Source organism: Nothobranchius furzeri, chromosome 5 (genome assembly GCF_043380555.1).
Source record: "Nothobranchius furzeri strain GRZ-AD chromosome 5, NfurGRZ-RIMD1, whole genome shotgun sequence".
NCBI classification, from domain to species: domain Eukaryota; kingdom Metazoa; phylum Chordata; class Actinopteri; order Cyprinodontiformes; family Nothobranchiidae; genus Nothobranchius; species Nothobranchius furzeri.
In genome coordinates this window covers 81,876,351-81,888,003 of record NC_091745.1, presented here as the reverse complement: position 1 = coordinate 81,888,003, position 11,653 = coordinate 81,876,351, and the positions used below count along the sequence as shown (strand labels likewise).

General features: G+C 50.1%; 1 protein-coding gene across 11 annotated transcripts in view; it reads right to left on the bottom strand.

The window, feature by feature from the left end:
* Positions 1-11,372, bottom strand: part of adgrb1a (adhesion G protein-coupled receptor B1a) — a 433,081-nt gene extending 421,709 nt beyond the window's left edge. For 4 of the 11 annotated variants that reach the window (XM_070551269.1, XM_070551266.1, XM_070551268.1 and 1 more), the window contains exon 1: positions 10,591-11,371. The gene's annotated coding sequence lies outside the window, so the exon portion shown is untranslated. Of the gene's footprint in view, positions 1-10,590 lie in introns of all 11 variants that reach the window. The other 7 variants (XM_070551272.1, XM_070551270.1, XM_054734739.2 and 4 more) reach the window with 5 other exon arrangements.
* Positions 11,373-11,653: the final 281 nt, after the last annotated feature.

Here is an 11,653-nt window from a genome sequence, read left to right as displayed (position 1 = left end):
AGGGCTCAGCCACGGATGATTATCTAGCCACTTCAGATCAAAGATTTCCCCTGGTCTCATCACGGAGGATGAAGAAAGATCATTTCAGATAGAGCCATGAAACTACCCCGACACCTTTTACTCTGCTGGCTCAACCTAAAACAAACACACCACAAAAGAAACTGCATGCATTTGCACACGTGAGAGCTGATGCCGCTAATGACGCACATGGTCATCATTTCATAAGTGGCCTCGAAAATTCAAGAGATTTGTCTAGAAAAAAAAAATAGATTTTCCACAAGGTAGCGGACACCAACGCCGTCAACACGGAGCCAGAAGTGTGAGAGCAGCGATGGCAGCATGTGCTGATGAGAAGTCCTGCTTTAGGCCAGAGAGAGGGTCACGGCACCGCCGAGAAGGCTGCGGAGGAAGCAGAGACGCCATCTGTGAATTCACAAGCCCGTGCAGCATTTATGCAGGCGGAGGAGAAATGGTGCACAGGCCCACGTGCACGAGACTCACTCCTGTGACATTTCAGCAGCTTAAAGTGTGCCAGGGTGGAAGAGCTGACGTGGTGGTGAACAGAACTTAGCTTCGGTCTGGAGCTTCCTACGGCGTCACATGTTATACCTCCAACAGCGACTAAATACTCACGTACTGTCCTACCGAGCCAGGGTGTCAGCTAGATTATTAAAGCTTTAAGAAAAACCCTCCCTTCTGTTTTCAGGGTTTATTCACCCAAAACCAGTCGGTTCAAAAAGGTCTTTATCGTGACGCATCATGACTCGTCTGGAAGGAGCAGCGGCTCTACTCCAAGCCCCTCCGGAGAACTGCGTGCCTCATCGCAGCCAATCAGGCGGTGGGTGGACATGGCCAGCTGCAGCTGAGACAGAGCCCTGAAACTGGAGGGCTTCGTGTGAGAGCATCTTTCATTTCCTACACGTGTTTGGGATGGACCGGAAAACAAAGTCTCCTTTAAACTTCCTGCTTAGAGTGTCCCTTGAAAAAGAGTTAGGGTGAGGAGACCTAGCCCGGTAATTCTATAACCATCATGATCATGTTAGTGAGCGCTGTCCTACAGAGCTCGATGATAAAAACTCTACAGAGAGATAACCACAGGGACCCGCGGTTGGACCGCGCCGCGGCTGACCAGTCTGTAAAAACAGCTTTTTAATTCATCCTCACTGCTGTAGCGCTGCAGCCAGGGTGGCGTCACTGCTGCTGCTTAGTCGGCGCAGACTGGAGTGTGAAGGTGTTTCCTCTGCTGCATGTGCTAACACCCAGACAGAAATAGCACATCGGAGACGAGTGTCACCTTAAATCCTGCTACAGGGTTCCAGCAGCATGCAGATGTGTGCTTTTGTCTGAAATCAGCAGACAAACAAAAACTCCTTCCTCTGGATTCAAGAGCAGCTCGTGTTTCTGAGAAGAGGTGCTGAAAGTCACCTGAAGGGGCCTGAATCATCATCTCAAATGCTCATTTACACACGGAGAACCACAACAACCAAATCCCAAACCAGGTTTGCTGTTTGTTTCCTTGCTGTTTTACGCGGTAAACATGCCCACAGACTGAATCCATAAAGCACACGGACACGAGGAAGAAGCCTCAGAATGGCCTGATAAATAAATGTCAGAGCCTTATAGAAGTGATGAAATCACGCTGGCGTGCCATCCAGCAGCTGGAGGGTTAAAGCTGGTCTCTGGCATTTGTTAGCTGGCTGAGAATGAAACCAGAAAGCTTCAGGATTCTGATCAGGCACCAGTCTGAACACCTTAAATCACTGGTGCTCTTACCTACGCTGAACTCAAACAGAAACAACACTTTGGTACGTCTCCATGTTTCATCAGCTGAACTCAAACAAGACTCATTACTCTGCATTACTGTTCACAAGTCTGTCCAAACCTGTTAGTTCCTTCTCCAGCCCACCTCACAGGCGTGGCAAGTCTCGGTGCTGGTCAGACGGCATGACTGTTGCTCAGGTGTGTCTAACTCCTGCACACCAGAAGCATCGGAGTCGCACAACGCTTTCCTCGTGATAATCGCGTACTCTGGGAGAGTTTCAGCCACGAAGCAGCTTCTCTGCTGCGCTCCTCGCTCGACTCGTGAGATCACAAAATCCTTCGAGTTTCTGCCGTCCGCCATTAAAACAAAAAGAAGAAAATAGCGTTTGATATCGCCATTTGATGTCATAAGATGCTCATCTCCACTGGCCGGGTTAAGGCCATGAAAACCACCGCTGCACTTCAGGAACGATGCAGGGGGTTAAAAAGCCATTAGGTCACATGTGATGGTGTAATCTATAGAGATATGAAGTGGCATCACTACAATAGACTTTTATTTTGAAAATCACACTGAAACCCTGTGTGATTTCCTGTCTAGCCCTATGTTAACTGCAGGAACTACTGTGTCGCAGAAGCAGCTTGCAGCAACAACAGAACCTGACCCCGACCCTTTAGCAGTGCCAGACGTGTCTGAAACTTGCTCGTCGTGGCTGGCGTGAACCCCCGTAGACGGATTCTGTTTGAAGCTGTGATGTTCCGCTGCCCTTCCGCACTGCCGATGCTTCCAGTGTGCAGTAGGGTTGGACCGGCCACAATAAAAGGCTACTCTCACACCTCCATTAGCCTGATCCAGCTCAACACATCATAGAGTGGATCAGGTTGTTGGCTGTGTTTTTATCCAGTGTCCATAAACAGCATTTTTCCAATATGAAGGATGTTGACAGTCCCCTAGAAGCCCTCTGACCCTAGAAGACCATTAGTCATAGACAGGATCATGTGTTCATTCAGGTAGACTAATGCAAAGACATGAAAGCCACGGGCTTTCCGACATTTGTGTCACAAAAAGGTTTTCCTCTCCGTGAAACCGCGTCAGCTCTGGTTGGTTCTTAGATATCTGCATTGCCATTGGTAGTCCCGGTCCACCACGGTCCGCCGTGTCATCTAGTCGCTCCGATAAATCCATGTCCTGTTCCCTGTTAGACTTAATTCTGCTGTCATTTCATTATGTTGGTTTGTTCTCATGTAGCACGGCGGCACCTCTAAGGTTCTGCTACTGAACATCGGTCCAGGCCTCCCACCACTGCTGTCACTCAAAATACACCCATCCAACAAAATATTGCTGTTTGAGACGAATCTGGAAAATACCGTCGTCTACAGTTTCCACGATCTGTGGGCCAGTGCCAGCCGACACATGGGGGCCGTCGAGAGTCGGGCTGAGCTCAGACGTTAACATCGAGAAGAGGAAACAGAATTCTGTTGTTCTTCACAAGAACGGAAATAAAAATAAAAGATTAGGATAAAAATAACTGAGAAAAAAGGAAAAATTAAACTTATGAAATAAAATGAAAAGGTAAACAAGGGAGCCTGAAAAATGGCAATGGGTCTGTGTTTGATGTAGTGTCCTTGAACCCCCAAAGACGCTTTACAAGACAGTCATTCACACCCTGATGGTGATGAGCTACGATGTAGCCACAGCTGCCCTGAGGCGCACTGACGGAGGTGAGGCTGCCGACCACAGGTTCCCCAGGCCCCTCCCACCAACACCACCAGCAGGAAAAGAGTGATACGTGTCTTGCTCAAGGACACAACAGCAGCATTCTCTGCTGGGAGTTAAGGTGGCACAGGAGTTAAGGGCCCCGTAATCAGACGGTTGCAGGTTTGAGCCCCGCTCAGTCTGTTGGTTGGTGGCATCAGTGCTCGACAGCCTCGCCTCTGTCAGTGTCCAGGGCAGCTGTGGCTATGTCGTAGCTCATCACCACCAGGGTGTGAATGGGTGAATGACTGATGGTGTTGTAAGGCACCTTGGGTTGTTCCAGGACTCTAGAAGGTGCTGTACCACACACAGACCACACATTTGCCATTTTACAACCCTCCAAATGCTGGACAACCCGCTCCACCTCCTGACCTTCTGCTGCCCCCAAAGACCGAACCGACAGAAGCAGCATGAAGAAAAGCTAACGAGAAATAAAGTCAAGGAACCAAAGGTCCCACCAAGCCTGAACAGGTGAGTTTAAAGGAGACCACTGAGTCCACTGATCTCAGGCTCAGGGGGAGAGAGGTCCAGAGTCTGGGGGCCACAGCAGCAGATGATCTGTCACCTTTGACCTTTAGCCTGGTGCTGCACAACCAGTAGGCTTTGTTCACTGGACCTCAGAGACCTGCTGGGGGTGTAGGGACTACACCTGTCCAGGAGTTTAAGGGATCATTACCAGACAGACAGACCGACGCCCACATGTAGCCTTCCTCAGCAGGTGACTGTAAAACGTAGTCTGACCTCCACCTTGGTTCGGTGAATAAAGAAACAGAAGTGTGAGATTTTTGCAGGTTTGTGCAAATGAATGGGTCCAGCTGTCGGCTCCATTAGCAGGAATGCTAATAAGCTAAAAGCAAAACAACTACACTATGCTTGTGTTTCTAAATGCTTCTGTCAACCAGACAGCATCTGTTTTTACTCAGAGGCTGTCTGCAGAGAAAAGAGCTCACAGTGCGTTCATTCTGCAGCAACAGGAACGATTAAGTGGTCAGACGCCTCCTCCTAATGGCTGCTCCTCACAAGTCCGCTGTCACTGCTTTCATTCATGAATGAACACAGAAATACAGAGAAAATTGGAGTTTCTGCAATTTGTGATTCATGTTGATCTTCTTATAAAGTTTCCCCCTGACAACAAACCAGCCAATCACACTGCAAGACAGTCTGACGTTACCCACGGACTTTAAACATGAAGACAACAATCATGGCTGGAACAGAAACACCTGATTTACAGTCAAACAGACCAGATGAGTTAGCCGCTGCCTTAAAGAAACAACGGCACACTGAATTCACCTGAAACACTTCTCTCGGCTCCAGCTGCAGAATCAGGACTAAACAAACCCAACGAGCAGTTCTGTTTGGCTCGTGTGGACTAGAGCGGTCCGGAAGCTCTGAGGGAGAGGAAGACACCTGCCTTGATCTTTTCAACACCCAAAAGCCGGAGCTCACACACCTGCATCAGGACCTCAGCTTTGGGGAGCTTTACAGTTTTCTCTTTGCAGCACGACCACAGAAAACAAGTCCTAGGGTGCTTTAGTGGATTCTATTTATTCTATTTCTGTGTAGAAATATTCAGTCGGTGTCTAAATATCATTTCATAATAAATCCTTCTCTAGTGTGGTTCACTTGTCAACAACGCAACAGAAACCGCTTTTCACCAATAGGGTTAGGGGTGTGTGTGTGTGTGTGTGTGTGTGTGTGTGCGTGCGTGTGTGTGTGTGTGCGTGTGTGTACGTGTGTGTGTGTACGTGTGCGTGTGTGTACGTGTGTGTGTGTGTGTGTGTGTGTGTGTGTGTGTGTACGTGTGTGTGTGTACGTGTGTGTGTGTGTGTGTGTACGTGTGTGTGTGTGTGTGTGTGTGTGTGTGTGTGTGTGTGTGTGTGTGTACGTGTGTGTGTGTGTGTGTGTGTGTGTACGTGTGTGTGTGTGTGTGTGTGTGTGTGTGTGTGTGTGTACGTGTGTGTGTGTGTGTGTGTGTGTGTGTGTACGTGTGTGTGTGTGTGTGTGTACGTGTGTGTGTGTGTGTGTGTGTGTGTGTGTGTGTGTGTGTACGTGTGTGTGTGTGTGTGTGTACGTGTGTGTGTGTGTGTGTGTGTGTGTGTGTGTGTGTGTGTGTGTACGTGTGTGTATGTGTGTGTGTGTGTGTGTGTGTGTGTGTACGTGTGTGTGTGTGTGTGTGAGTGTACGTGTGTGTATGTGTATGTGTGTGTGTGTGTGTACGTGTGTGTGTGTGTGTGTACGTGTGTGTGTGTGTGTGTGTGTACGTGTGTGTACGTGTGTGTGTGTGTGTGTGTGTGTGTACGTGTGTGTGTGTGTGTGTGTACGTGTGTGTACGTGTGTGTGTGTGTGTGTATGTGTGTGTGTGTGTGTGTGTGTACGTGTGTGTGTGTGTGTGTGTGTGTGTGTACGTGTGTGTGTGTGTGTACGTGTGTGTACGTGTGTGTGTGTGTGTGTGTACGTGTGTGTGTGTGTGTGTACGTGTGTGTGTATGTGTGTGTGTGTGTGTGTGTACGTGTGTGTGTGTGTGTGTGTGTGTGAGTGTGTCATGGTGGATGGCTGCTTATACTGAGCCAGGATTCTCTGGAGGTTTCTTCCTGTTAAAAAGGAGTTTTCCTCTCCACTGTCGCTGCATGCTTGCTTAGTATGAGGATTGCTGTAAAGACTCTGACACTAGTCAGTGACTCGATGCGACCTGCTGGGTTCCTTATATAGGAAGCTTGTCCAGACTGGCTTAATGACCTGACCTGTAGTGGAGTGTGTACTGTGTGCAGGTCCTTGAGACGACTCTGGTCCTGACTTGGTGCTTCATAAATAAACTGAACTGGTTTAGTGAAGAATTAGAATTAGAGTCAAACTAGAACTGATCAGGTCTGGAAACAACGGAGTGATGTGGCCTTACAGCAGTCTGGTCTGAAGTCTGATGGACCTAAAGCCTGGTACTTGATGGATGAACTTTTCTCTTAGACACATGGAGATGTGCTGAAAGGACCCCATGGATCCGGGTTGTTCTGTTGTTAAAGTGGGGGTTCAGAGTGAGTAACAGCCAGATCCCTTCCTTCCCACACTGGTCGCCTCATTAGGCACCTTCCTCAGCTGCTAGTTCGGTCCCTGATTAGTACAACAACAGTTTGACCTCTGAGCCTGTCCAGGGCTCTCTGCTAGAGGCCACTGGAGATGTTCAGGACAGTGAATGATGACACATTTCATCTATAAAGTCCCCGTCTTTCATGGTGTATCAGTAGCTCTTCTGGGATGACGACTGGCGTGCATTTCTCCAGAAGATGATGGGAAAACAAAAGCAGCTCCTGTCGACACCACAGCATGTCTGCGCTTCCATTCTGTCCCACCTTGAATCCATCTTTTATCGTCTGGAAGACTGTCTCCCTGTCTGCACCCATCCATCCATCTCCCCCTTCCAGTGACACCCCCGTTCCTCCTCAATGTCCTCTCTTTGTCTTTCTGATGTTACAGAGTCACATATGAGCTTCAGTGACGGCACAGCCCTGGACACTGCAGCCTTGTTTAAGAGGGGAGTGATCAGAGGATGGGAAGATCGAGGGGCGAGCGAGGCCAGAGTGCGGGTATTTACCAAAGCTGCGAGAGGATGTAGATGCAGAAACAAAGGAGGACATCTAGGTTCAAAAAGCACGCATGGATGCCTCTGAAAAGGCCAGTGTTGTGTTGCTTGGCATGTCCCTTCCCTGTGACTCGGAGCCAGCAGTGCCTGTCAGGGCGCCACTGTTGAGCTCACTCCTCATATCTGCTCTCTCACCGGCAGATCAAGCAGTTGACTGCTAACATGCAGTACCTTTGGGGGGGGGGGGGGGGGGGGCATCTCAGACCCAGAAACACACGCTATGAAAGGATCAGACAAGTCCTGTCTGCTCTGCACACCCGTACACGGGTTCGAATGCACCAAGGCCAAAAAAAAGGTTTATTCCTTTCTGAGATTAAAATCCTAAAAACCTAGCCTGGCAAGCCAGATTAAATAAATGGATTATTAGTCTGGCCACGCTCCATTGACGGCTCTCGGTTGTGGGGCGGGTTCTACCGTTGTCCACTGGACAATGAATGTGACATCCTCTTGTTTCACTCTGTTGCATCATCCCACCCACCAGGCATATAGAGTGCCCTGATTGGCCCACAAAGCGGATAAAGCTCTGTGATTTGTTCACTAAGCAGATAGAGCACTATGATTGGCCCACCATTATGGACCAATCACAGCTCTTTATGTGTTTGAAACCCCTCTAGAGAGCTGTGATTGGCTAGCCAGAGTCCTGGTAGGAGCTGCTGAGGTTCCAGTGGAGCGTTGCTAGACCAAACTCTGCAAAGCAAGAATCTGGTCTGGTTCACTAGGCTACAAGCTGGTTGTTGAGCTCAGCTGGAACGAGTCCCTGCCCAGCACTGACTTTTCTTACCCACCTGAGGCCGCTGAGTCAGCAGGAGAGGCTCTCACACCCAGGGCTCAGCGTTCGAGATGGGGTGAGGAGCTCAGACACCCAGGAGGATCTCAGAGAGGAGCGGCTGCTCCTCCACATTAAGGAGCCCACTGAGGTGGTTCAGGCCAGAGAGGACATGCTGGAGGGATCAGATCGGGGTTCTCAGTCGCTGGTCTCCAGCATGTTTGGGTAGTTCTTCTGCTCCGACACACTTGATACAGTGGTTTTTAATCACCTGCTGATTGGAATCAGGTGTGCTGAAGCAAGGAAACAACTAAAACATGCTGGATAGCAGCCTGGTCCTGGAGGAAGATGGAAAGCGTTCTACAAATAAACGTTTGATTTGGTCTGAAAGGGAGTCAAGCTCTTCACGGTATGAGCCTGCTCCGTCTCCTTGGACAGCAGAAGATCAGGAGGTGGAGCGGGTTGTCCAGTAATCGGAAGGTTGCAGGTTTGATCCTAGCTCCAACCAGAGACTGCTGCTGTTGTGTCCTTGAGCAAGACACTTAACCCGCCTTGCCAGCTGGTGGTGGTCAGAGGGACGGCGGCGCCTCACCTCTACATCGTAGCTCATCCTCACCAGCGCGTGAATGGGTGAATGAGTGTGTCTAAAGAGCCTTGGGGGGTTCCAGGACACTAGAGGGTGCTACATCAAATGCAGCCCATTTACCACCTTGTCAGTGTGCCCAGGGCAGCTGTGGCTACATCGTAGCTCACCATCACCACTGTGTGAATGGGTGAATGAGTGTGTTGTGAAGCGCCTTGAGGGGTTGTAGAACCCTTAGAAGGTGCTGTACAAATACAGGCCAGTTAACGTTTAACCCACTCTATCCAGACCCTGCAGAAGCTCCTCAGCATTCCCAGATCCAGACGGAGGAGCGGAGGTGGCAGGTTAGGATTTTTACTGTATTTACGGTTCTATGAAAGTGTGAATGATGAGGTGGATGGCGATGAGCCCTGTTGAAAGACAATCCCGGTGGGGTCAAACCAAACACCTTAACAATGGGACCCAACTCCCTCCCTACACTCAGCTTAAAGGGTTGGACTGGGGGGTTAAACCCCCAAACAGGCCTGCATGTGACCAGATGCAGAGAGGTCATTTCACCAGGGCGGGATGACTAACGGGGCTTTAATGAGTGTACAGCAGATGACCTTTCAGAGGAAATAAAGCCTAAACCTTTCTTCCACTGGACAGTTCCACCTGAACCACCCAGACAGAGGCTGGGCCAGACACCAAGGCTGAGGAGCTGGGAGGTTCATGACCTCTGACCTACTCTGCCCTCTGTTTAGAAATGTTTGCTTATTGAGACGTGTTCTTTGAGGTCCACGGCTCGCTGTTGAACATCCACACATGAAGAAGGTTGTGAAAAGCAGGACAGGAAGGGCAGAGGACATCTAAAAGGGACAAGGACGGGAGGGGCTGGACACAACGCATCATCCTGGTTTTCTGTTTGACTTTCGTTTCACCAAACAAACAAAATGATCCGAGTTCCGTGATCGCAGCATTTTCTCCACGAGGAGCAGAACCGTTCAGCAGAAGGTGTTCCCATGTGTCTCACATCTCCGGTGTGATGAACCCGTTCCTCCATCAGTCAAGCAGTTCCACCTGTTTGGAGCTCCGGCTGGACTCCAGGGCGTCCCACAGCGCCCCCAACAGGAGGAGCTGGCAGTGTCCTTCTTTGGTTGTAGGAAATTTGTTTTTGACAGGAAAGTCGGGACATGTGATGTTTGTGTTGATTGTTTTCGCGGTGAGCGTGACTGGGCCGAGTGTGCTGGAGCAAAGCTGTGAATGAAAACTCTTTCAGTTCTGATGAAGTGATGAGAAGCAGACTGAAAGTGCGCCACAGCGACCGTCTCAGACCCATCCGTGTAGGTCCACCTGAGCCTCAGGTCCCCCATCAGCACCAACACGCCACTTCCGTTACAACCACAGGCAAAAGGCACCCCGAGACGCTGGCTGTTTAGTTTCATTAATAACAACAACAACAATAATAACGGTGTGATTTAGAGCTCTGGGAGCGGCGGACTCATCCAAATGACCGCTGAATGACGCACCCGTGCGCGGATTTCTCCACAACAACCTGGCCAGCTTTAAACGTCGCTTTGTTGTGGTCTCCGTTTCTCACCCATGATAGGAGTGGACCCCGATGCTCCTGAAACAAACTAAACCCTCCAACCCCCCCTCTCTCACGGTCAGATGAAAAACGGAACGCAGTTGGAAGATTCACTTGTTAGTGTGTGAAGCAGTTTCAAAGCTGCGGCTCTTCTGGAACAAATCCCTGGGTGCAGCTTTCCAGAATTACGCATCCTCTGGATGACCACATTTAACCTCCGCTGGAGAACAAAGAACGGTTCCTTTTGCGGTTCTGAAGCGGGTTCGGCGTCCCCGGGGAAACGCCACTTACTGCGTCCCCGCGGACCGCCGTAGCCAACCCGGCTGGCTGGGTGAGGTCTGAAACGGCTGCTCAGCACAGTCCAGACCAGATGTTTCAAATAACAAATTTCAGCTCTTAATTAGACATCTGCGCCTTTTGGCGGTTTGCGCCACGAAACCAAACCGGGTATTTCTCACAAAGACGCGCAGGTTTGCGGATCAAGCAGTCAGTGTGAAGGTGATTATTACAAAAAGGGAGAATTTACCTTTGCGTAGGTTAGAAGTCTGTCCTCATTCCAGTCCGTTCTCGGCGCGTGCGTCCATTCCCAACGGCTGAAGTGCTCCGGTAAGTCCCCACAGCGCTTTGATGTGAACGGAACTCTTCTTCCGCTGAGACGAATGGAAGTCACGCCTGTGGGATGGACAGCGATGGAACACCAGCAGGAGTTCGGCACAGCCGTTTGGTGCGTCCAGTGCGTAAAACCGACCCAGACGCGGGTTGAGTCTCCCTCCGATCCTTCTCACGTGGTTCTCTCAAACCGATAAAAGCCCCTCTTTCCTCTCACCTCTTCTCCTCGTGGGGGTTTGTTTTTAATTTGATTATTAGAAATGTAAATTGGCCTTTTAAAAAGTTGTCCAAACGTAAGACTCTGTCCGCACGCGCAGCTTCCAGGTGAGTGGGGCTCGCACCTGTTAGGGAACCGCGTCTCCAGCTCGCGGCTCCGGACCGTCCTTGTCCGTCCGTGTGTCCGCGTACAGCGACTGCCACATTCCTAATTCGGAAACCGGTGGCTCGTGCTGCTATCAAGAGCACCAGAGTCACGGTGAAATCCAGGAAAATCCTTCAAAATAAATTGAGAGCGCGCGCTCCTGCGGATCCTGTCACTAAAACTCCGAAATGACTGGCCACGGCCAGCTGAATCAGTAATGTAGATGTACAGGAGGAGGTGGTCTGGCTTGTGAAATATTTGGATGAATCCGCTTTGAGGTGGTGGCGGAGCAGAGCCAGCAGCTGCTCAGGACGGCTTGATTAGTTTGTTTCTGTTGTTGAAGACAGACTGGAGCAAAACCAAATCACCCTTGGGAGTGCTTTTATTTTGAAAGGTAAACACTCATTTTCCTGCTAAATTCCACTTTCACTGTTCAGAGCAGAAGGAGTTCCTCTGAGAAACGCACCCTTCAGCCCCCTCTTCTGGAGTCACGGGAACGTGTTGGGCTGAGGGAACACCTGCTTGGCTCACACAGGTGAGTCACTAGTCCATGTCAGTAATCCAGCTCAGACTAAACCAGAGGCTCAGGAACCCTCTGCAGGTGTTCAGGGTTCATCAG